Raw genomic sequence first — 27,115 nt, 5'->3', positions numbered from 1 at the left:
GAACCACCTCCGCTCCCTGTTTTGATCATGTATGGTCTGGCAATACTACCTTTTCTTACCCGTTTGTGAGTAATTATGGCTGGACATTCACACCTACTTGCAGCCGAACACCACCTCTCCCGCTTTTGATGATGTATGGACCGGCATTCTTACCTTTTCTAACACATTTTCCAGCAATTATGGTTGGAGATTCACACCTACTCACAGCCGAACATCTCCGCTCCTGCATTTGATGGTGTATAGTCGGGCATTCTCCCCCTTTCTCATCAGCTTTTTGCAAATTATGAACTGACATTCACACCTACTTGCAGTCAAACAGCTTTGCTCCCGCTTTTGATTATGTTTGGTTGGATATTCGAAACTTTTCTTAACTGCTTTTTACAAACTTTGGTCGGACGTTCACACCTTCTTGCAGCCGAAAAACTCCGCTCCCGCTATTGATTGTGTACAGGCAGGTATTTTAACCTTTTCTTACCCGCTTTTACAAACTATGGTCGGACATTCAAACCTTCTTGTAGCCGAACACATCCACTCCTCCTTTTGATGATGTATGGTTGGGCATTCGCACCTTTTCTTACCCATTTTTCAGTAATTATGGGTGGACATTCACACCTTCTTGCAGCTGAACACCTCCTCTCCCGCTTATGATCATGTGCGGTTTGATATTCGAAAATTTTCTTTCATGTTTTCTAGCAATTATTGATGGACATTCAAACCTTCTTGCAGCTGAACACCTCCGCTCCCGCTTTTGATGGTGTATAGTCGGGCTTTCGAGCCTTTTCTTCCCCAGTGTTTACAAATTATGGTTGGACATTCAGACCTTCTTGCAGCCGAAAACCTCCGCTTCCTCTTTTGATCATACATTGTCGGGCATTCACACCTTGTCTTACCCACTTTTTACAAACCAGGGTCGGACTTTCACACCTTTTAGTAGCCGAACAACTCCGTTCCCGCTATTGATTGTGTACAGCCGGTTATTTTCACCTTTTCTTATCCGCTTTTTACCAACTATGGTCGGACATTCACACCTTCTTGTAGCTGAACACCTCCGCTCCAGCTGTTGATGGTGTATAGTCGGGCTTTCGAGCCTTTTCTTCCCCGGTTTTTACAAATTATGGTTGGATATTCAGACCTTCTTTCAGCCGAAAACCTCCTCTCCCTCTTTTGATCATACATTGTCAGGCATTCGCAACTTGTCTTACCCGCTTTTTACAAACTTTAGTCAGAAATTCACAACTTGCAGCTGAACCACCTCCAAATAAACCTTGGATGCTAGCTGGGCATATGAGGGCCCCGGGTCATTGCCTTGCTTTTAGGAAGCTTAGAAATAAATGTACAGCAGAAATAAGAAAGGCCAAGTCTGATCATTATCTAAATTTGATTCCCAGAGCTTACTCAGATTTCCCAAAAGTCTGTCCTACTGCTCCTGTTTTTAATTAGACTTCTATGCTCCGCAGTCGCAGATTTGTCACTCCTTTTAAGCTTATTGTATGTTCTAAATGTTCTTTTAATCGTGTCTTCAAAAGTTTTCTGTTTTTTCTGTCTCAGCTATTGCATATGAGATTATTTTCTCCATTTATCTCCAAGTTTAAATAAATGTTATTACTAGTGTGGCACTTTCTATGTCAAGGGGACAGTGGTGGTACTCTGTCCTGCATCATCTTTATTTCTGCTAATCCATGCTTCATACCATAAAATTGGGAATACTATAATAAGAGTAATGATTAATAATACACAGCTGGTTCCTCTTAACCCACAAAATCCTGGTAATCTGAATGGATGCCACGGCCTTTGTCCATCCATTTTCCCTGTCTTATTTTAGTCACACCCTATGTTCTCATGTTAGCCGTTGTTTTCTTCACTGAGGTTGAGATGAACTCCCTCCTGTAGAGAGAATTCCCCTTTGTAGTCAGACTTTTGCCTCAGAAAACAGTGGTGGGTAACTAATCTTTCCCTACTTCTGAAGGTCGTAGTACAATGTGATAAGTGAATCCAAGAAGTCCTTCAGCTGCTGTGGGTGATGTAAGTAGTACCTGAAATGGACCTTCCCCCCTTGGACTGGACCAGTTCTTTTTCTTTATCACTTAGATGATGATCCAGTCCCCGGGTTTTACTGTCTTCAGATATTCCTTCACCGGTTCACCTGGAACAGACTAAACAGAAGAGATCTCTCTACTTGTTAATATTTGTATTCTGCTAAGGTTTCTTCTCTTTTTCTTTTTTTCTTCATCATGTCAGTTGATGACTGTGTTTTGACTGTGGGAGTACAAATGGTCTTCCATACCTTTTCTCAAATGGAGTTCATCTTGTGCTAGTTGGAGGATGCATTTTTAGGATGGTAAACAGTAAACCCAACATTTCCTATTTCTTCCATGATTTTTTTCAATCTTGACTTAATTATTCCATTGTGTCTCTCCACGAAACCTGCTGATTGTGGATGATATGCACAGTGGTTTCTAAGGTCTATTTTAAGTTCTTTGCCATCAGTGAGATGACATTGTTTACAAAGTGTGTCAAATTATCACTGAAGATCTTTTCAGGAATTTCAAATCTAGAAATGATTTATTTTACCCGTGCTTTTGCTACTGAGAGTGCATCTGCTTGTGCACATGGAAATATTTCAGTCCATTTGGTAAAAACCTCTGTTGTCACTGAGCAGAATCGTTTCCCTTAACATTAATTTAGTTCAATGAAATCTACACAATAATGAAATAATGAAATCCAAACAAATATGTTGAAAAAGATACACTGGCTTAGGGTATTATCTTTGTTTTGGTCTTAGATTGCCCTGTGGATTGTATTTTGCACATATTTGACCTGCTAGACAAAACTTTATTCATTTCTTTATTCTAAAAATAATTTTTCAATAATTAGTAAAACCATATGCTGTAAAAACCTTGTTCATTATTGCTTCCATCCCTCCTGTTGAGACATGACATGGTCCATGGCTTAATACTGCAGCATATTTAAACAAATTCTTTGGCAGTATGGTTTTCCTTCTGGTCATTCATACGAGTCTATTGTAGATGACAATTGAATAACATCTAATAATGCTAAAATATTTGTAGTTTATACATTAGCTGTGGATGTCAACATACCTGTTTTTCCAATGCTGTGTTAACACATGTACAGTTGAGAAGGCATACTGACTGTCAGTGTAAACGTTAACAACCTTTTTGTTATTTAATTTACAAACTTCAGTTAAAGCTACCAATTCGACTGCTTGAACAGAGTAATTTTTTGGTAGTGGTTGTTTTAAGAAAACTTCAGTTTCTGTTAGTACTGCAAATCCTGTAGCATTTGTGCCATCAGGGTTTTTTGCGTGACCTGTCGAATAAATATAGTTATTTCTGCATTTTCATAACGTATATCAGTTAAGTCTGGCCTGGGTAAAACGTTGATGGTTATTTCTGACATGCAATCATGAGAATTTCCATCTGTGGGGTAGGTAGCAGTGTGGATGGATTAAGTGTAGCACATCTCTCGACAACAAGGTGTGGCTGTGAAAGAAGAACAGTTATGTAGGAGAGATGTCTGGTAAAGATATTTTGTTAAGTAACCATATCACAGCCACTGCATGAGGTACCTTAAGTGTTAATGGGTGAAATAACACCATAATTGTTGATGCCTGCACTGCCAATGGCTTCTGGCCATTGATTCAAAAGTACGATCTCGTCACTTTTTCCCCCTTTCAGTGGACACTGGCCCCTAATTACCGCAATTCAGCAGGGGGTCTTTCATTAGGAGTACTGGACTCCCCCGTGCACGGTTTCAGCTCCGACCCTGGACGGCGGAAAAAACGTCGAGATCTGGTTTGAGTACCCAATTGTTGAGAAAATTCTCTCAATGAGACTCAGAGTTGCTGGAGTCGGTTAATGCAAAGGTTTAATCTTGCAGCAAGCTCAAGAATGTGTGTGTGTATGGGTGTATGTGTGCGAACGTGTGTGTGAGTTTGTGTGTGTGAGAGTTTAAAGAACCTGTTATCCACAGGCAGGTCTTAACTAGTATGGCACGGGTCCAGCCTGTCTCATCTTTTTTGGAAGGTCCAGCGCTTGGCCGTAACCCTTCTGTCTGTTTGCACTCTCACATACATTCGGTTAATCATAGAAAAACGAGAACAAAACTTTTTAGCCCCTTAAATTCATAAAACAGACATGGTGCAGTTATTTCCATTCTAGAAAATAAGAGTAATCACCACCATTCCTATAATTTCTGGATATTCTAACAATCTGAATCTTTTTTAAATGTTCAATGAAGCCCTTTGCTGTTCTGTTTAGAGACTCAGCTGATCATAAACCTTCTAAACTCTTAACCTTTTTCATTTCTCAGTTAGTATTCACTTTAAAACTGATTAAAAGAAAAAATAAATGAATGCCTATCAACAAATGTGGGATCTAAACTCTACTGCTTCCTCTAAAATGATTTATTTTCTCAATTCAGAAATATGTGTGTGTAAGTCACAACACCTGTGACACCAAAACGGCTTTCTTTTCTCTCTTTTCTCTACACTCTGCACTGTGAGCACACACACCAAATCAGAAAGGCTTTTTTCTCTCTTTTCTACATTATGGACTGTGGGGACACAAAACCCCTCTCTCTTTTTTTTTTTTGATTGTGTGTCAGGGCGTTGTCTCACGTATTAGATGATGCTTAAGATATGAATGGGTTTATCAGTCACATCAGAATCCATACATACTGATCCTCCCGTAATAAAATGGTCGGATCTTATCAAACACACTTTGTTTCTTGTGACAATCAAGTCAGCGAAACAGCGTATACACGTCAAGACACTGAATCAAGTTTGCCACAAGAACTCATAAGTTTGGCAGTATTGCTCTGCCGTCAGCAATCATACACCCATTTTATTTTCGTGAGACATGTGCAGGCACCTGTTCATCTACTGTTCTATCACTATGAATTAGTTTATCTATTATCAATAAGGATACTTCTACAACTACTATCAAAGTATGTCCGGACTTCTTATGTTGTCAGTTGCTATATATGAATAAGTGGGTAGCTACTGACAAGCATTAAGCATGTCACACAGCCCAAACATATAACATTTCAGGACACACCACACAGTTAACAACCACAGTGAAGCGTGTCAAAGCCCAAACATGTAACATTCAACAGGACACTTACACAACACATTCAAATCAAACAGTCAGACAACATACAAGAACATATACCCCAGCCGGCATTGCTCCCTGCCTATTTTCCTACAGCTCACTATGTGTGCGCACACCTTTATTCACAAACTCTTCAACTTATACTCTTTTACCGAAGCTGCTACAGCTCGATTGGCCGAATACCCTTAGATCCTATTTCGGTGAATTTGACATCTGCCTTACATGTAACAGATTAGCGGTTTAGCAGTTTTAATTTAGTTTGAGTGAAGGAATTCATTTTATTGCAAAATCCGAAATCGTGAAGAACTCGTGAAAGTAAGCTTATTCTCGGATTCCTGAAACTTTAGATTTGCTCTTTCTTTTACTGCAAAGTACAACGTTGTTTTTTTTGTTTAAATCTTTCTAGACATGGTAATTAAGAAGGACAAAGCAGTCGCAACAAGTAAGGCGACTCTACTCAGAGAAGTCACTCTGCACAGTAACAAGATTTCTTTTGCACAGACAGAAAGGGCTTCACCCGCAAAGGTAAAGCCTGCCAAAAATAGAAACAACTCATTAGTGCTGCTCTCCACTGAAGTCTTTAGTAAAAGGCGAAAGACTTGTACGTTATGAAGAGAAACCAGAGTACGATTATCCGTCACTGCGGGAGCAGGGCATCAGGCTAGTTGGCATAGCCACCTTCCCCATGGTGAGCTTTGCTCCCCCCCCCCCTTGCTCCTCGGCTGACCAAGGAGGAACTACTCGATGGCTGCAACACCTGAAAGAGATATTGATGCGAGACCCGATCAAAAGCTTTTTCAAAGTCTAAATTTAAGATGACAAGCCGGGTGTTTCTGTCTCTAGCGTAATCAATGATGTCTCGAATCAGTACGAGGCTGTCGGTGAGTTGTCTCCCTGAGATGGCACAAGCCTGGTCTGGGTGAATTACCTCCTCTAAAACAGAGGACATCCGTGTCGCTAAAACCTTGCTAAAAAGTTTACAGTCAAAGTTTAAAAGTGTGATGGGCCTCCAATTCTTTAGGTCAGTCTTATCATTTTTTTAAAAAGTAGAGTCACTATTCCCACTCTAAAACTGTCAGGCAGTCGGTCGAGTTTTTCAAAATCTTTAAAAACATCTAAAATGTCTGATGATAAAAGGTCCCAAAAGGTCAGATAGAATTCTGCAGGAAGCCCGTCTAAACCCAGAGCTCGACTTCTCTTAAAACCTGTTAGGCATTTTTTCTAACTCTAAAGCAGTAAAATCCTGTGTCAAGTGTGCATGCTCTTTTACGGTTTTGTCAACGAATTTTTAAATTTCTGCCGATGTTTCCAAGTGCACTGGTTTCTCTTTGTACATGTTACTATAAAAGGTATGTACAGTTTCAATCATCTCTTGTGTGGATTTTGTTAAAAACCCATCTTCTCTTTTTAGATTTTGAATACACTCCTTTTTATTTATAACTTTCTTAATGAAGTACCGTGTGCATTTTTCACCTTCCTCAATTTCCTGCTCCCTGCTTCTTACAAAAATTCCTTTACTCTTTATTTCTGCTAAAACTGACATTTCCTTTTTGACATGTTTGATTTCTTCATTAAAGTCTATGCCACACTGATTTAGTTTAAAGTAGCTCTGTAAGCGTTTCTGTAGTCCCATCATACATCTATTCTCTTTCCTTTTTTTACGTTTACCTTGCTGTTTAAAAAAAGTCTGGGTCGTTTCCTTCACCATTTCCCACGATTGTGCATGTGTTTCGTAGAGGTCTTGAAAGGTCTGCCACTCTTTATAACATTCCCTGTACTGACTGACTATGATTTCATCCTCCAACAGGGAACAGTTGAGTTTCCACAGACCACTTCCTACCGTCACACCAGAAGGGGGGGAAAGGGTGCAGGAGAGCATAAGGTGGTCTGAAAAGAAAACAGGAGTTAATCTAACATCAGTGGGTGGGCAATCTCTAGTAAAGAAATAATCAATGCGAGAGGCTCTGGTGCCATCATGACTAAACCAGGTGAAGCCCTCCTCTCTGGGATGCATGGTTTTAAAACAGTCAGTAAGCTTAAAATCCCTGCATATGCCCTGAAGTAAAATCGAAGTCCAAATAGAAATCCACTTTAAAATCTCCCCCTGCTCTTTTTCTATCTTTCCTGTTCAAGATACAGTTAAAATCCCCTCCTACAACTAAAGGTACTTGCCCTAGCATGTAAAGCTGTATATCTTCTAAAAGGTCATACCTGTAATTTTTTCCATTGAAACCATAAATATTTAAGAGGTTAAAGTCTTGCCCCATAAAATTCAAGTGTGCTAAAAGTGCCCGTCCGCCACTGTGCTACCTTTCACCAGAACATGCGGATTTTTAATTAGAATGGCCATACCATCATTTTTATTTTGATTTGAGCCACTCCATATCGATAAATGGGGCCACATTTCCTCCCATTGTCTATGGTTTTTTGAAAAAGGTAGTCCACATTCTTGTATTAAAAACACATCTGATTTTATGGAGACTAAGAAGGATAAAATACTCTGGGCTCTTGTCTTTGATTTCACACTTCTCACATTTAGTGTTGAGAAGGTGAGAACCATTAAAAGGATAAAGGAAAGTAGGTATGTCATTTTCGTTTTTCTAAGTTATCAAAACAAATTACACACTCAGGTTATTTCTTGGGAAACTAGCTCTTCCTTAATTTCTTTAGGTGAAAAGTGAGTAGGGTGATCTATATTTCCTTTTCGGACTCTCGGTGTTGGCCTCTGACACAATGTTGCATTTAACTTTGAGTCCCTGGGTGTTGATTGCAGAGCTAAAGTTAAAAAGGAGACCTCATTTGGTGAGTCGGAGGGGAAGACTCTAGGTTCTTCCACTGAAGAACTGTCTGAAAGGGACCTAACCCTTCCCCTCTTCTCTGATACCACTGGGGAATCGGAGGACAACTCAGATGCCGTCCTCTTCGGCTGTTGACCTTCGGGGAGGTGAGTATCTTCACTACACTCACCTGTCTGCTCTTCCTCCTCATTTAGCGTAGCTCCACCCTCCGCCTTTGAATTCTCACAGACTTCAGCACTGAGTGGTGAGGCCTCTACAGGCCCCTCCCCTTTATGTTCCTCACTTCCAATCCAAGCTTTTGGCGGGAAGTTTGAATTTATTGGGTCAACCTCTTCATTTTGTTCACCAACTGCCACCTCTGGTCCTTCTCTTTGTTGGCTTGACTGTGACTTTACCGTCTTTAATTTCTTGGCAAAAGATTTAGGGCAATCTCTGAAGAGGTGATTTAATTCTACACAGAGCTTACATTTGTTCGGAGTTGTTCGGCTACAAGAAGGTGTGAAAGTCCGACCATGGTTTGTAGAAAGCGGGTAAGAAAAGGTTCGAAAGTCCGAATATATACCATCAAAAGTGGAAGCGAAGGTGTTCGGCTGCAAGGTGTGAACGTCCAACCAAAGTTTGTAAAAAGCAGTTAAGAAAAGTTTCGAATATCCAACCAAACATAATCAAAAGCGGGAGCAGAGCTGTTCGACTGCAAGTAGGTGTGAATGTCAGATCATAATTTGCAAAAAGCTGATGAGAAAGGGGGAGAATGCCCGACTACACACCATCAAATGTGGGAGCGGAAGTTTTCGGCTGTGAGTAGGTGTGAATGTCCCACCATAATTTCTGAAAAATGTGTTAGAAAAGACTAGAATGCCGAACAATACATCATCAAAAGCGGAAGAGGTGGTGTTCGGCTGCAAGTAGGTGTGAACGTCCAGCCATAATTACTCACAAACGGGTAAGAAAAGGTAGTATTGCCAGACCATACATGATCAAAACCGGGAGCGGAGGTGGTTCAGCTGCAAGGTGTGAATGTCTGACTAAAGTTTGTAAAAAGCGGGTATGACAAGGTGCGAATGCCCGACAATGTATGATCAAAAGAGGGAGCGGAGGTTTTCGGCTGCAAGGTCTGAATGTCCAACCATAATTTGTAAAAACCGGGGAAGATAAGGCTCGAAAGCCCGACTATACACCATCAAAAGCGGGAGCGGAGGTGTTCAGCTGCAAGCATGTCTGCATGTCCACCAAAAATGACTGAAAAATGGGTAAGAAAAGGTGCGAATGCCCAACCATACATCATCAAAAGCAGCAGTGGATGTGTTCCGCTATAATAAGGTTTGAATGTCCGACCATAGTTTGTAAAAGGCGGGTAAGAAGAGGTTCGAATGCCCGAACATACACCATCAAAAGAGGGAGCGGAGGTGTTCTGCTGTAAGAAGGTGTGAATGTCCGACCATAGTTGGTAAAAAGCGGGTAAGAAAAGGTGAAAATACCCGACTGTACACAATCAAAAGAGGGAGCGGAGTTGTTTAGCAACAAAGTGTGAAAGTCCGACCATGGTTTGTAAAAAGCAGGTAAGAAAAGGTTTGTATGCCGGAATATACACCAAGAAAAGCGGAAGCGGAGGTGTTCGGCTGCAAGAAGGTGTGAACGTCCGACCAAAGTTTGTAAAAAGCAGTTAAGAAAAGTTTCGAATATCGAACCAAACATAATCAAAAGCGGGAGCAGAGCTGTTCGACTGCAAGTAGGTGTGAATGTCAGTTCATAATTTGCAAAAAGCTGATGAGAAAGGGGGAGAATGCCCGACTATACACCATCAAATACGGGAGCGGAGATGTTCGGCTGTGAGTAGGTGTGAATCTCCAACCATAATTGCTGAAAAATATGTTAGAAAAGGTAAGAATGCCGGTCTATACATCATCAAAAGCCGGAGAGGTGGTGTTCGGCTGCAAGTAGGTGTGTATGTCCAGCCATAATTACTCACAAACGGGTAAGAAAAGGTAGTGTTGCCAGACCATACATCATCAAAAACAGGGAGCGGAGGTGGTTCAGCTGCAAGAAGGTGTGAATGTCCGACTAAAGTTTATAAAAAGCGGGTAAGACAAGGTGCGAATGCCCGACAATGTATGATCAAAAGAGGGAGCGGATGTTTTCGGCTAAAAGAAGGTCTGAATGTCCACCCATAATTCCTGAAAAATGGGTAAAAAAAGGGTGCGAATGCCGAACCATACATCATCAAAAGCAGGAGTGGATGTCTTCGGCTACAAGATGATTTGAATGTCGATCAATAATTGTCTTAAAACATGAAAGAAAATTTTCGAATATCAAACCGCACATGATTATAAGCGGGAGAGGAGTTGTTCAGCTGCAAGAAGGTGCGAATGTCCACCAATAATGACTGAAAAATGGGTAAGAAAAGGTGCGAATGCCCAACCATACATCATCAAAAGCAGCATTGGATGTGTTCCGCTATAAGAAGGTTTGAATGTCCGACCATAGTTTGTAAAAAGCGGGTAAGAAAAGGTTCGAAAGTCCGAATATATACCATCAAAAGTGGAAGCGAAGGTGTTCGGCTGCAAGAAGGTGTGAACGTCCAACCAAAGGTTGTAAAAAGCAGTGAAGAAAAGTTTCGAATATCCAACCAAACATAATCAAAAGCGGGAGCAGAGCTGTTCGACTGCAAGTAGGTGTGAATGTCAGATCATAATTTGCAAAAAGCTGATGAGAAAGGGGGAGAATGCCCGACTATACACCATCAACTGTGGGAGCGGAAGTTTTCGGCTGTGAGTAGGTGTGAATGTCCCACCATAATTGCTGAAAAATGTGTTAGAAAAGACTAGAATGCCGAACAATACATCATCAAAAGCGGGAGAGGTGGTGTTCGGCTGCAAGTAGGTGTGAACGTCCAGCCATAATTACTCACAAACGGGTAAGAAAAGGTAGTATTGCCAGACCATACATGATCAAAACAGGGAGCGGAGGTGCTTCAGCTGCAAGGTGTGAATGTCTGACTAAAGTTTGTAAAAAGCGGGTATGACAAGGTGCGAATGCCCGACAATGTATGATCAAAAAAGGGAGCGGAGGTTTTTGGCTGCAAGGTCTGAATGTCCAACCATAATTTGTAAAAACCAGGGAAGAAAAGGCTCGAAAGCCCGACTATACACCATCAAAAGCGGGAGCGGAGGTGTTCAGCTGCAAGAATGTCTGCATGTCCACCAATAATGACTGAAAAATGGGTAAGAAAAGGTGCGAATGCCCAACCATACATCATCAAAAGCAGCAGTGGATGTGTTCCGCTATAAGAAGGTTTGAATGTCCGACCATAGTTGGTAAAAAGCGGGTAAGAAAAGGTGAAAATACCCGACTGTACACAATCAAAAGAGGGAGCGGAGTTGTTTAGCAACAAAGTGTGAAAGTCCGACCATGGTTTGTAAAAAGCAGGTAAGAAAAGGTTTGTATGCCATGAAAAGCGGAAGCGGAGGTGTTCGGCTGCAAGAAGGTGTGAACGTCCGACCAAAGTTTGTAAAAAACAGTTAAGAAAAGTTTCGAATATCGAACCAAACATAATCAAAAGCGGGAGCAGAGCTATTCGATTGCAAGTAGGTGTGAATGTCAGTTCATAATTTGCAAAAAGCTGATGAGAAAGGGGGAGAATGCCCAACTATACACCATCAAATGCGGGAGCGGAGATGTTCGGCTGTGAGTAGGTGTGAATCTCCAACCATAATTGCTGAAAAACATGTTAGAAAAGGTAAGAATGCCGGTCCATACATCATCAAAAGCTGGAGAGGTGGTGTTCGGCTGCAAGTAGGTGTGAATGTCCAGCCATAATTACTCACAAACGGGTAAGAAAAGGTAGTATTGCCAGACCATACATGATCAAAACAGGGAGCGGAGGTGGTTCAGCTGCAAGAAGGTGCAAATGTCCACCCATAATTACTGGAAAATGGGTAAGAAAAGGTGAGAATGCCCAACCATACATCATCAAAAGCAAGAGTGGATGTGTTCGGCTACAAGAAGGTTTGAATGTCCAACCATAGTTTGTAAAAAGCGGGTAAGAAAAGGTTCGAATGCCCGAACATACACCATCAAAAGAGGGAGCGGAGGTGTTCCGCTGTAAGAAGGTGTGAATGTCCGACCATAATTGGTAAAAAGCGGGTAAGAAAAGGTTAAAATACCAGATTGTACACAATCAATAGCGGGAGCGGAGTTGTTCGGCTACAAGAAGGTGTGAAAGTCCAACCATGGTTTGTAGAAAGCGGGTAAGAAAAGGTTCGAAAGTCCGAATATATACCATCAAAAGTGGAAGCGAAGGTGTTCGGCTGCAAGAAGGTGTGAACGTCCAACCAAAGTTTGTAAAAAGCAGTTAAGAAAAGGTTCGAATATCCAACCAAACATAATCAAAAGCGGGAGCAGAGCTGTTCGACTGCAAGTAGGTGTGAATGTCAGATCATCATTTGCAAAAGCTGATGAGAAAGGGGGAGAATGCCCGACTATACACCATCAAATGTGGGAGCGGAAGTTTTCGGCTGTGAGTAGGTGTGAATGTCCCACCATAATTTCTGAAAAATGTGTTAGAAAAGACTAGAATGCCGAACAATACATCATCAAAAGCGGGAGAGGTGGTGTTCGGCTGCAAGTAGGTGTGAAGGTCCAGCCATAATTACTCACAAACTGGTAAGAAAAGGTAGTATTGCCAGACCATACATGATCAAAACAGGGAGCGGAGGTGCTTCAGCTGCAAGGTGTGAATGTCTGACTAAAGTTAGTAAAAAGCGGGTATGACAAGGTGCGAATGCCCAACAAGGTATGATCAAAAGAGGGAGCGGAGGTTTTCGGCTGCAAGGTCTGAATGTCCAACCATAATTTGTAAAAACTGAGGAAGAAAAGGCTCGAAAGCCAGACTATACACCATCAAAAGAGGCAGCGGAGGTGTTCGGCTGCAAGAAGGTCTGAATGTCCAACCATAATTTGTAAAAAGCGGGTAATAAAAGGTAAGAATGCCCAACCATAAATTATCAAAAGCGGCAGCAGAGATGTTCGGCTGGTATTTATCAATGTCTAGATAGATTTCAAGAAAAAACAACGTTGTACTTTGCAGTAAAAGAAAGAGCAAATCTAAAGTTTCAGGAATCCGAGTATAAGCTTGCTTTCATGAGTTCTGCACGAATTCGGATTTTGCTATAAATTAAATTCCTTCACTCAAACTAAATTAAAACTGCTTTGTCCTTCATATGTACCCAATTCTACATATATTTCAAGCATAAACTTCCTCATATTACCCAGAATGAAAAAGAACCACACTTGTGATTAAGCCATACGCCCCTTTTGAGGAGTTCTGCATGATTTGGGATTTTATCTATAAAATTAATTCCTTCACTCAAACTATGTTAAAACGGCTTTTACCTTAATATTTATCAATGTCTAGATAGTTTTAAACAAAAAAAACAATTTTGTACTTTGCAGTAAAAGAAAGAGCAAATCAAAAGTTTTAGGAATCCGAGAATAAGCTTCTTTTCATACGTTCTGCTATATTTGGGATTTTATATATAAAATGAATTCCTTCACTCAAACTATGTTAAAACTGCTTTTAACTTCATATTTATCAATGTCTAGATCGACTACAACAAAGAACAACATTGTATTATGCAGTAGAAGAAAGAGCAACACTGAAGTATCAGGAATCCGAGAATAAGCTTCTTTTCATACGTTCTGCATGATTTGGGATTTTATGTATAAAATGAATTCCTTCACTCAAACCAAGTTAAAACTGCTTTGTCCTTCATATTTATCAATATCTAGATCGATTTCAACAAAGAACAAGGTTGTATTTTGCTGTATAGGAAAGAGCAACACTGGAGGATCAGGAATCCGAGAAAAAGCTTATTTTCATGAGTTCTGCACGATTTCGGATTTTCCTATAAAATGAATTGCTTTGCTCAAACCAAGTTAAAATAGCTTTGTCCTTCATAGTTATCAATGTCTAAAAATGTATCAAGCATAAAGTTCCTCATATTACCCTGAATGAGAAAGAAGCATCCCTTTGGTTGAGCAATACGTTCCTTTTGAGGAGTTAGGCATGATTTCGGATTTTGCTATAAAATTCATTCCTTCACTCAAACCAAGTGGAAACTGCTTTGTTCTTCATATTTATCAATGTCTAGATCGATTTAAACTTCTTCTACTGGAAAATCCAACGTTGTTCTTTGTTGAAGTCGATTGATAAAGATGAAGGTAAAAGCAGTTTTCACTCGGTTTGAGTGAAAGAATTTATTTAATAGCAAAATTGCAAATCATGCAGAACTCCCTTTCACATTCACACCTTTTCTCACCCGCTTTTTGCAAACTATGGTCGGCCATTCACAGCTTCCTCTCCACCATACTTGTATGATGGGATATTCACACCCACTTGCATCCGAAGACACCCCCCCCCCCCCCCCCCCCAACTTTTGTTGATATTTAGTCGGTCATTCGCACCTTACCCGCTTTTGGCAAACTATGGCCTTCTTGCAGCCAAACACCTCTGATCTCGCTTTTGATGATGTAAGGTTGGGCATTCAGACCTTGCTTCACCTGCTTTTCACCAAATATAGTCAGACATTCACACCTTCTTGCAGCCGATCCACTCCTGCTTTTGATGATGTATGGTTGGGCATTCGCACCCTTTTTTTACCCATTTTTCAGGAATTATGGGTGGACATTCAGACCTTCTTGCAGCCGAAAACCTCCGCTCCCTCTTTTGATCATACATTGTCGGGCATTCGCACCTTGTCTTACCCGCTATTTATAAACTTTAGTCGGACATTCACACCTTCTTGCAGCTGAACCACCTCCGCTCCCTGTTTTGATCATGTATGGTCTGGCAACACTACCTTTTCTTACCCGTTTGTGAGTAATTATGGCTGGACATTCACACCTACTTGCAGCCGAACACCACCTCTCCCGCTTTTGATGATGTATGAACCAGCATTCTTACCTTTTCTAACACATTTTTCAGCAATTATGGTTGGAGATTCACACCTACTCACAGCCGAACAACCGCTCCCGCTTTTGATGGTGTATAGTCGGGCATTCTCACCCTTTCTCATCAGCTTTTTGCAAATTATGATCTGATATTCACACCTATTTGCAGTCGAACAGCTCTGCTCCCGCTTTTGATTATGTTTGGTTGGATATTCGAACCTTTTTAACTGCTTTTTACAAACTTTGGTCGGACGTTCACGTATTCTTGAAGCCGAACACCTCCGCTTCCGCTTTTGATGGTGTATATTCGGGCATACGAACCTTTTCTTACCCGCTTTTTACAAACCATGGTCGGACTTTCAAACCTTCTTGTAGCTGAAAATCTCTGCTCCCTCTTTTGTTTGTGTACAGTCGGGTATTTTAACCTTTTCTTACCCGCTTTTTACCAACTATGGTCGGACATTCACACCTTCTTACAGCGGAACACCTCCGCTCCCTCTTTTGATGGTATATGTTCGGGCATTTGAACCTTTTCTTACCCACCTTTTACAAACTATGGTCGGACATTCAAACCTTGGAGCCGAACACATCCACTCCTGCTTTTGATGATGTATGGTTGGGCATTCGCACCTTTTCTTAACCATTTTTCAGTAGTTATTGGTGGACATTCAGACCTTCTTGCAGCTGAACCCCTCCGCTCCCGCTTTTGATGGTGTATGGTTGGGCTTTCGAGCCTTTTCTTCACGGTTTTTACAAATTATGGTCGGACATTCAGACCTTCTTGCACCCGAACACCTCCGCTCCCTTTTTTGATCATACATTGTCGGGCATTCGCACCTTGTCTTACCCGCTTTTACAAACTTTAGTCGGACATTCACACCTTCTTGCAGCTGAACCACCTCCGCTCCCTGTTTTGATCATGTATGGTCTGGCAATACTACCTTTTCTTACCCGTTTGTGAGTAATTATGGCTGGACATTCACACCTACTTGCAGCCGAACACCACCTCTCCCGCTTTTGATGATGTATGGACCGGCATTCTTACCTTTTCTAACACATTTTCCAGCAATTATGGTTGGAGATTCACACCTACTCACAGCCGAACATCTCCGCTCCTGCATTTGATGGTGTATAGTCGGGCATTCTCCCCCTTTCTCATCAGCTTTTTGCAAATTATGAACTGACATTCACACCTACTTGCAGTCAAACAGCTTTGCTCCCGCTTTTGATTATGTTTGGTTGGATATTCGAAACTTTTCTTAACTGCTTTTTACAAACTTTGGTCGGACGTTCACACCTTCTTGCAGCCGAAAAACTCCGCTCCCGCTATTGATTGTGTACAGGCAGGTATTTTAACCTTTTCTTACCCGCTTTTACAAACTATGGTCGGACATTCAAACCTTCTTGTAGCCGAACACATCCACTCCTCCTTTTGATGATGTATGGTTGGGCATTCGCACCTTTTCTTACCCATTTTTCAGTAATTATGGGTGGACATTCACACCTTCTTGCAGCTGAACACCTCCTCTCCCGCTTATGATCATGTGCGGTTTGATATTCGAAAATTTTCTTTCATGTTTTCTAGCAATTATTGATGGACATTCAAACCTTCTTGCAGCTGAACACCTCCGCTCCCGCTTTTGATGGTGTATAGTCGGGCTTTCGAGCCTTTTCTTCCCCAGTGTTTACAAATTATGGTTGGACATTCAGACCTTCTTGCAGCCGAAAACCTCCGCTTCCTCTTTTGATCATACATTGTCGGGCATTCACACCTTGTCTTACCCACTTTTTACAAACCAGGGTCGGACTTTCACACCTTTTAGTAGCCGAACAACTCCGTTCCCGCTATTGATTGTGTACAGCCGGTTATTTTCACCTTTTCTTATCCGCTTTTTACCAACTATGGTCGGACATTCACACCTTCTTGTAGCTGAACACCTCCGCTCCAGCTGTTGATGGTGTATAGTCGGGCTTTCGAGCCTTTTCTTCCCCGGTTTTTACAAATTATGGTTGGATATTCAGACCTTCTTTCAGCCGAAAACCTCCTCTCCCTCTTTTGATCATACATTGTCAGGCATTCGCAACTTGTCTTACCCGCTTTTTACAAACTTTAGTCAGAAATTCACAACTTGCAGCTGAACCACCTCCAAATAAACCTTGGATGCTAGCTGGGCATATGAGGGCCCCGGGTCATTGCCTTGCTTTTAGGAAGCTTAGAAATAAATGTACAGCAGAAATAAGAAAGGCCAAGTCTGATCATTATCTAAATTTGATTCCCAGAGCTTACTCAGATTTCCCAAAAGTCTGTCCTACTGCTCCTGTTTTTAATTAGACTTCTATGCTCCGCAGTCGCAGATTTGTCACTCCTTTTAAGCTTATTGTATGTTCTAAATGTTCTTTTAATCGTGTCTTCAAAAGTTTTCTGTTTTTTCTGTCTCAGCTATTGCATATGAGATTATTTTCTCCATTTATCTCCAAGTTTAAATAAATGTTATTACTAGTGTGGCACTTTCTATGTCAAGGGGACAGTGGTGGTACTCTGTCCTGCATCATCTTTATTTCTGCTAATCCATGCTTCATACCATAAAATTGGGAATACTATAATAAGAGTAATGATTAATAATACACAGCTGGTTCCTCTTAACCCACAAAATCCTGGTAATCTGAATGGATGCCACGGCCTTTGTCCATCCATTTTCCCTGTCTTATTTTAGTCACACCCTATGTTCTCATGTTAGCCGTTGTTTTCTTCACTGAGGTTGAGATGAACTCCCTCCTGTAGAGAGAATTCCCCTTTGTAGTCAGACTTTTGCCTCAGAAAACAGTGGTGGGTAACTAATCTTTCCCTACTTCTGAAGGTCGTAGTACAATGTGATAAGTGAATCCAAGAAGTCCTTCAGCTGCTGTGGGTGATGTAAGTAGTACCTGAAATGGACCTTCCCCCCTTGGACTGGACCAGTTCTTTTTCTTTATCACTTAGATGATGATCCAGTCCCCGGGTTTTACTGTCTTCAGATATTCCTTCACCGGTTCACCTGGAACAGACTAAACAGAAGAGATCTCTCTACTTGTTAATATTTGTATTCTGCTAAGGTTTCTTCTCTTTTTCTTTTTTTCTTCATCATGTCAGTTGATGACTGTGTTTTGACTGTGGGAGTACAAATGGTCTTCCATACCTTTTCTCAAATGGAGTTCATCTTGTGCTAGTTGGAGGATGCATTTTTAGGATGGTAAACAGTAAAGCCAACATTTCTTATTTCTTCCATGATTTTTTTCAATCTTGACTTAATTATTCCATTGTGTCTCTCCACGAAACCTGCTGATTGTGGATGATATGCACAGTGGTTTCTAAGGTCTATTTTAAGTTCTTTGCCATCAGTGAGATGACATTGTTTACAAAGTGTGTCAAATTATCACTGAAGATCTTTTCAGGAATTTCAAATCTAGAAATGATTTATTTTACCCGTGCTTTTGCTACTGAGAGTGCATCTGCTTGTGCACATGGAAATATTTCAGTCCATTTGGTAAAAACCTCTATTGTCACTGAGCAGAATCGTTTCCCTTAACATTAATTTAGTTCAATGAAATCTACACAATAATGAAATAATGAAATCCAAACAAATATGTTGAAAAAGATACACTGGCTTAGGGTATTATCTTTGTTTTGGTCTTAGATTGCCCTGTGGATTGTATTTTGCACATATTTGACCTGCTAGACAAAACTTTATTCATTTCTTTATTCTAAAAATAATTTTTCAATAATTAGTAAAACCATATGCTGTAAAAACCTTGTTCATTATTGCTTCCATCCCTCCTGTTGAGACATGACATGGTCCATGGCTTAATACTGCAGCATATTTAAACAAATTCTTTGGCAGTATGGTTTTCCTTCTGGTCATTGATACGAGTCTATTGTAGATGACAATTGAATAACATCTAATAATGCTAAAATATTTGTAGTTTATACATTAGCTGTGGATGTCAACATACCTGTTTTTCCAATGCTGTGTTAACACATGTACAGTTGAGAAGGCATACTGACTGTCAGTGTAAACGTTAACAACCTTTTTGTTATTTAATTTACAAACTTCAGTTAAAGCTACCAATTCGACTGCTTGAACAGAGTAATTTTTTGGTAGTGGTTGTTTTAAGAAAACTTCAGTTTCTGTTAGTACTGCAAATCCTGTAGCATTTGTGCCATCAGGGTTTTTTGCGTGACCTGTCAAATAAATATAGTTATTTCTGCATTTTCATAACGTATATCAGTTAAGTCTGGCCTGGGTAAAACGTTGATGGTTATTTCTGACATGCAATCATGAGAATTTCCATCTGTGGGGTAGGTAGCAGTGTGGATGGATTAAGTGTAGCACATCTCTCGACAACAAGGTGTGGCTGTGAAAGAAGAACAGTTATGTAGGAGAGATGTCTGGTAAAGATATTTTGTTAAGTAACCATATCACAGCCACTGCATGAGGTACCTTAAGTGTTAATGGGTGAAATAACACCATAATTGTTGATGCCTGCACTGCCAATGGCTTCTGGCCATTGATTCAAAAGTACGATCTCGTCACTTTTTCCCCCTTTCAGTGGACACTGGCCCCTAATTACCGCAATTCAGCAGGGGGTCTTTCATTAGGAGTACTGGACTCCCCCGTGCACGGTTTCAGCTCCGACCCTGGACGGCGGAAAAAACGTCGAGATCTGGTTTGAGTACCCAATTGTTGAGAAAATTCTCTCAATGAGACTCAGAGTTGCTGGAGTCGGTTAATGCAAAGGTTTAATCTTGCAGCAAGCTCAAGAATGTGTGTGTGTATGGGTGTATGTGTGCGAACGTGTGTGTGAGTTTGTGTGTGTGAGAGTTTAAAGAACCTGTTATCCACAGGCAGGTCTTAACTAGTATGGCACGGGTCCAGCCTGTCTCATCTTTTTTGGAAGGTCCAGCGCTTGGCCGTAACCCTTCTGTCTGTTTGCACTCTCACATACATTCGGTTAATCATAGAAAAACGAGAACAAAACTTTTTAGCCCCTTAAATTCATAAAACAGACATGGTGCAGTTATTTCCATTCTAGAAAATAAGAGTAATCACCACCATTCCTATAATTTCTGGATATTCTAACAATCTGAATCTTTTTTAAATGTTCAATGAAGCCCTTTGCTGTTCTGTTTAGAGACTCAGCTGATCATAAACCTTCTAAACTCTTAACCTTTTTCATTTCTCAGTTAGTATTCACTTTAAAACTGATTAAAAGAAAAAATAAATGAATGCCTATCAACAAATGTGGGATCTAAACTCTACTGCTTCCTCTAAAATGATTTATTTTCTCAATTCAGAAATATGTGTGTGTAAGTCACAACACCTGTGACACCAAAACGGCTTTCTTTTCTCTCTTTTCTCTACACTCTGCACTGTGAGCACACACACCAAATCAGAAAGGCTTTTTTCTCTCTTTTCTACATTATGGACTGTGGGGACACAAAACCCCTCTCTCTTTTTTTTTTTTGATTGTGTGTCAGGGCGTTGTCTCACGTATTAGATGATGCTTAAGATATGAATGGGTTTATCAGTCACATCAGAATCCATACATACTGATCCTCCCGTAATAAAATGGTCGGATCTTATCAAACACACTTTGTTTCTTGTGACAATCAAGTCAGCGAAACAGCGTATACACGTCAAGACACTGAATCAAGTTTGCCACAAGAACTCATAAGTTTGGCAGTATTGCTCTGCCGTCAGCAATCATACACCCATTTTATTTTCGTGAGACATGTGCAGGCACCTGTTCATCTACTGTTCTATCACTATGAATTAGTTTATCTATTATCAATAAGGATACTTCTACAACTACTATCAAAGTATGTCCGGACTTCTTATGTTGTCAGTTGCTATATATGAATAAGTGGGTAGCTACTGACAAGCATTAAGCATGTCACACAGCCCAAACATAAAACATTTCAGGACACACCACACAGTTAACAACCACAGTGAAGCGTGTCAAAGCCCAAACATGTAACATTCAACAGGACACTTACACAACACATTCAAATCAAACAGTCAGACAACATACAAGAACATATACCCCAGCCGGCATTGCTCCCTGCCTATTTTCCTACAGCTCACTATGTGTGCGCACACCTTTATTCACAAACTCTTCAACTTATACTCTTTTACCGAAGCTGCTACAGCTCGATTGGCCGAATACCCTTAGATCCTATTTCGGTGAATTTGACATCTGCCTTACATGTAACAGATTAGCGGTTTAGCAGTTTTAATTTAGTTTGAGTGAAGGAATTCATTTTATTGCAAAATCCGAAATCGTGAAGAACTCGTGAAAGTAAGCTTATTCTCGGATTCCTGAAACTTTAGATTTGCTCTTTCTTTTACTGCAAAGTACAACGTTGTTTTTTTTGTTTAAATCTTTCTAGACATGGTAATTAAGAAGGACAAAGCAGTCGCAACAAGTAGGGCGACTCTACTCAGAGAAGTCACTCTGCACAGTAACAAGATTTCTTTTGCACAGACAGAAAGGGCTTCACCCGCAAAGGTAAAGCCTGCCAAAAATAGAAACAACTCATTAGTGCTGCTCTCCACTGAAGTCTTTAGTAAAAGGCGAAAGACTTGTACGTTATGAAGAGAAACCAGAGTACGATTATCCGTCACTGCGGGAGCAGGGCATCAGGCTAGTTGGCATAGCCACCTTCCCCATGGTGAGCTTTGCTCCCCCCCCCCCTTGCTCCTCGGCTGACCAAGGAGGAACTACTCGATGGCTGCAACACCTGAAAGAGATATTGATGCGAGACCCGATCAAAAGCTTTTTCAAAGTCTAAATTTAAGATGACAAGCCGGGTGTTTCTGTCTCTAGCGTAATCAATGATGTCTCGAATCAGTACGAGGCTGTCGGTGAGTTGTCTCCCTGAGATGGCACAAGCCTGGTCTGGGTGAATTACCTCCTCTAAAACAGAGGACATCCGTGTCGCTAAAACCTTGCTAAAAAGTTTACAGTCAAAGTTTAAAAGTGTGATGGGCCTCCAATTCTTTAGGTCAGTCTTATCATTTTTTTAAAAAGTAGAGTCACTATTCCCACTCTAAAACTGTGAGGCAGTCGGTCGAGTTTTTCAAAATCTTTAAAAACATCTAAAATGTCTGATGATAAAAGGTCCCAAAAGGTCAGATAGAATTCTGCAGGAAGCCCGTCTAAACCCAGAGCTCGACTTCTCTTAAAACCTGTTAGGCATTTTTTCTAACTCTAAAGCAGTAAAATCCTGTGTCAAGTGTGCATGCTCTTTTACGGTTTTGTCAACGAATTTTAAAATTTCTGCCGATGTTTCCAAGTGCACTGGTTTCTCTTTGTACATGTTACTATAAAAGGTATGTACAGTTTCAATCATCTCTTGTGTGGATTTTGTTAAAAACCCATCTTCTCTTTTTAGATTTTGAATACACTCCTTTTTATTTATAACTTTCTTAATAAAGTACCGTGTGCATTTTTCACCTTCCTCAATTTCCTGCTCCCTGCTTCTTACAAAAATTCCTTTACTCTTTATTTCTGCTAAAACTGACATTTCCTTTCTGACATGTTTGATTTCTTCATTAAAGTCTATGCCACACTGATTTAGTTTAAAGTAGCTCTGTAAGCGTTTCTGTAGTCCCATCATACATCTATTCTCTTTCCTTTTTTTTACGTTTACCTTGCTGTTTAAAAAAAGTCTGGGTCATTTCCTTCACCATTTCCCACGATTGTGCATGTGTTTCGTAGAGGTCTTGAAAGGTCTGCCACTCTTTATAACATTCCCTGTACTGACTGACTATGATTTCATCCTCCAACAGGGAACAGTTGAGTTTCCACAGACCACTTCCTACCGTCACACCAGAAGGGGGGGAAAGGGTGCAGGAGAGCATAAGGTGGTCTGAAAAGAAAACAGGAGTTAATCTAACATCAGTGGGTGGGCAATCTCTAGTAAAGAAATAATCAATGCGAGAGGCTCTGGTGCCATCATGACTAAACCAGGTGAAGCCCTCCTCTCTGGGATGCATGGTTTTAAAACAGTCAGTAAGCTTAAAATCCCTGCATATGCCCTGAAGTAAAATCGAAGTCCAAATAGAAATCCACTTTAAAATCTCCCCCTGCTCTTTTTCTATCTTTCCTGTTCAAGATACAGTTAAAATCCCCTCCTACAACTAAAGGTACTTGCCCTAGCATGTAAAGCTGTATATCTTCTAAAAGGTCATACCTGTAATTTTTTCCATTGAAACCATAAATATTTAAGAGGTTAAAGTCTTGCCCCATAAAATTCAAGTGTGCTAAAAGTGCCCGTCCGCCACTGTGCTACCTTTCACCAGAACATGCGGATTTTTAATTAGAATGGCCATACCATCATTTTTATTTTGATTTGAGCCACTCCATATCGATAAATGGGGCCACATTTCCTCCCATTGTCTATGGTTTTTTGAAAAAGGTAGTCCACATTCTTGTATTAAAAACACATCTGATTTTATGGAGACTAAGAAGGATAAAATACTCTGGGCTCTTGTCTTTGATTTCACACTTCTCACATTTAGTGTTGAGAAGGTGAGAACCATTAAAAGGATAAAGGAAAGTAGGTATGTCATTTTCGTTTTTCTAAGTTATCAAAACAAATTACACACTCAGGTTATTTCTTGGGAAACTAGCTCTTCCTTAATTTCTTTAGGTGAAAAGTGAGTAGGGTGATCTATATTTCCTTTTCGGACTCTCGGTGTTGGCCTCTGACACAATGTTGCATTTAACTTTGAGTCCCTGGGTGTTGATTGCAGAGCTAAAGTTAAAAAGGAGACCTCATTTGGTGAGTCGGAGGGGAAGACTCTAGGTTCTTCCACTGAAGAACTGTCTGAAAGGGACCTAACCCTTCCCCTCTTCTCTGATACCACTGGGGAATCGGAGGACAACTCAGATGCCGTCCTCTTCGGCTGTTGACCTTCGGGGAGGTGAGTATCTTCACTACACTCACCTGTCTGCTCTTCCTCCTCATTTAGCGTAGCTCCACCCTCCGCCTTTGAATTCTCACAGACTTCAGCACTGAGTGGTGAGGCCTCTACAGGCCCCTCCCCTTTATGTTCCTCACTTCCAATCCAAGCTTTTGGCGGGAAGTTTGAATTTATTGGGTCAACCTCTTCATTTTGTTCACCAACTGCCACCTCTGGTCCTTCTCTTTGTTGGCTTGACTGTGACTTTACCGTCTTTAATTTCTTGGCAAAAGATTTAGGGCAATCTCTGAAGAGGTGATTTAATTCTACACAGAGCTTACATTTGTTCGGAGTTGTTCGGCTACAAGAAGGTGTGAAAGTCCGACCATGGTTTGTAGAAAGCGGGTAAGAAAAGGTTCGAAAGTCCGAATATATACCATCAAAAGTGGAAGCGAAGGTGTTCGGCTGCAAGGTGTGAACGTCCAACCAAAGTTTGTAAAAAGCAGTTAAGAAAAGTTTCGAATATCCAACCAAACATAATCAAAAGCGGGAGCAGAGCTGTTCGACTGCAAGTAGGTGTGAATGTCAGATCATAATTTGCAAAAAGCTGATGAGAAAGGGGGAGAATGCCCGACTACACACCATCAAATGTGGGAGCGGAAGTTTTCGGCTGTGAGTAGGTGTGAATGTCCCACCATAATTTCTGAAAAATGTGTTAGAAAAGACTAGAATGCCGAACAATACATCATCAAAAGCGGAAGAGGTGGTGTTCGGCTGCAAGTAGGTGTGAACGTCCAGCCATAATTACTCACAAACGGGTAAGAAAAGGTAGTATTGCCAGACCATACATGATCAAAACAGGGAGCGGAGGTGGTTCAGCTGCAAGGTGTGAATGTCTGACTAAAGTTTGTAAAAAGCGGGTATGACAAGGTGCGAATGCCCGACAATGTATGATCAAAAGAGGGAGCGGAGGTTTTCGGCTGCAAGGTCTGAATGTCCAACCATAATTTGTAAAAACCGGGGAAGATAAGGCTCGAAAGCCCGACTATACACCATCAAAAGCGGGAGCGGAGGTGTTCAGCTGCAAGCATGTCTGCATGTCCACCAAAAATGACTGAAAAATGGGTAAGAAAAGGTGCGAATGCCCAACCATACATCATCAAAAGCAGCAGTGGATGTGTTCCGCTATAATAAGGTTTGAATGTCCGACCATAGTTTGTAAAAGGCGGGTAAGAAGAGGTTCGAATGCCCGAACATACACCATCAAAAGAGGGAGCGGAGGTGTTCTGCTGTAAGAAGGTGTGAATGTCCGACCATAGTTGGTAAAAAGCGGGTAAGAAAAGGTGAAAATACCCGACTGTACACAATCAAAAGAGGGAGCGGAGTTGTTTAGCAACAAAGTGTGAAAGTCCGACCATGGTTTGTAAAAAGCAGGTAAGAAAAGGTTTGTATGCCGGAATATACACCAAGAAAAGCGGAAGCGGAGGTGTTCGGCTGCAAGAAGGTGTGAACGTCCGACCAAAGTTTGTAAAAAGCAGTTAAGAAAAGTTTCGAATATCGAACCAAACATAATCAAAAGCGGGAGCAGAGCTGTTCGACTGCAAGTAGGTGTGAATGTCAGTTCATAATTTGCAAAAAGCTGATGAGAAAGGGGGAGAATGCCCGACTATACACCATCAAATACGGGAGCGGAGATGTTCGGCTGTGAGTAGGTGTGAATCTCCAACCATAATTGCTGAAAAATATGTTAGAAAAGGTAAGAATGCCGGTCTATACATCATCAAAAGCCGGAGAGGTGGTGTTCGGCTGCAAGTAGGTGTGTATGTCCAGCCATAATTACTCACAAACGGGTAAGAAAAGGTAGTGTTGCCAGACCATACATCATCAAAAACAGGGAGCGGAGGTGGTTCAGCTGCAAGAAGGTGTGAATGTCCGACTAAAGTTTATAAAAAGCGGGTAAGACAAGGTGCGAATGCCCGACAATGTATGATCAAAAGAGGGAGCGGATGTTTTCGGCTAAAAGAAGGTCTGAATGTCCACCCATAATTCCTGAAAAATGGGTAAAAAAAGGGTGCGAATGCCGAACCATACATCATCAAAAGCAGGAGTGGATGTCTTCGGCTACAAGATGATTTGAATGTCGATCAATAATTGTCTTAAAACATGAAAGAAAATTTTCGAATATCAAACCGCACATGATTATAAGCGGGAGAGGAGTTGTTCAGCTGCAAGAAGGTGCGAATGTCCACCAATAATGACTGAAAAATGGGTAAGAAAAGGTGCGAATGCCCAACCATACATCATCAAAAGCAGCATTGGATGTGTTCCGCTATAAGAAGGTTTGAATGTCCGACCATAGTTTGTAAAAAGCGGGTAAGAAAAGGTTCGAAAGTCCGAATATATACCATCAAAAGTGGAAGCGAAGGTGTTCGGCTGCAAGAAGGTGTGAACGTCCAACCAAAGGTTGTAAAAAGCAGTGAAGAAAAGTTTCGAATATCCAACCAAACATAATCAAAAGCGGGAGCAGAGCTGTTCGACTGCAAGTAGGTGTGAATGTCAGATCATAATTTGCAAAAAGCTGATGAGAAAGGGGGAGAATGCCCGACTATACACCATCAACTGTGGGAGCGGAAGTTTTCGGCTGTGAGTAGGTGTGAATGTCCCACCATAATTGCTGAAAAATGTGTTAGAAAAGACTAGAATGCCGAACAATACATCATCAAAAGCGGGAGAGGTGGTGTTCGGCTGCAAGTAGGTGTGAACGTCCAGCCATAATTACTCACAAACGGGTAAGAAAAGGTAGTATTGCCAGACCATACATGATCAAAACAGGGAGCGGAGGTGCTTCAGCTGCAAGGTGTGAATGTCTGACTAAAGTTTGTAAAAAGCGGGTATGACAAGGTGCGAATGCCCGACAATGTATGATCAAAAAAGGGAGCGGAGGTTTTTGGCTGCAAGGTCTGAATGTCCAACCATAATTTGTAAAAACCAGGGAAGAAAAGGCTCGAAAGCCCGACTATACACCATCAAAAGCGGGAGCGGAGGTGTTCAGCTGCAAGAATGTCTGCATGTCCACCAATAATGACTGAAAAATGGGTAAGAAAAGGTGCGAATGCCCAACCATACATCATCAAAAGCAGCAGTGGATGTGTTCCGCTATAAGAAGGTTTGAATGTCCGACTATAGTTTGTAAAAGGCGGGTAAGAAGAGGTTCGAATGCCCGAACATACACCATCAAAAGAGGGAGCGGAGGTGTTCTGCTGTAAGAAGGTGTGAATGTCCGACCATAGTTGGT

The 27,115-nt window shown here is 41.1% G+C and overlaps 2 non-coding genes across 2 annotated transcripts; both read right to left on the bottom strand.

The window, feature by feature from the left end:
• Nucleotides 1-5,643: 5,643 nt before the first annotated feature.
• LOC140285060 (U5 spliceosomal RNA) lies at nucleotides 5,644-5,757 on the bottom strand. The gene has a single exon (XR_011910260.1). It is a non-coding gene; the product is annotated as a U5 spliceosomal RNA (small nuclear RNA).
• A 15,653-nt stretch (nucleotides 5,758-21,410) lies between these two features.
• LOC140285059 (U5 spliceosomal RNA) lies at nucleotides 21,411-21,524 on the bottom strand. Its single transcript, XR_011910259.1, has one exon. It is a non-coding gene; the product is annotated as a U5 spliceosomal RNA (small nuclear RNA).
• Between the last annotated feature and the right edge of the window lie 5,591 nt (nucleotides 21,525-27,115).

This window comes from Leuresthes tenuis, unplaced genomic scaffold, assembly GCF_036924035.1.
Source record: "Leuresthes tenuis unplaced genomic scaffold, fLeuTen1.0.hap1 SCAF_24, whole genome shotgun sequence".
NCBI lineage: Eukaryota > Metazoa > Chordata > Actinopteri > Atheriniformes > Atherinopsidae > Leuresthes > Leuresthes tenuis.
Note: the sequence above shows the minus strand (reverse complement) of the source record. Positions and strands in the feature narration are given on the sequence as shown.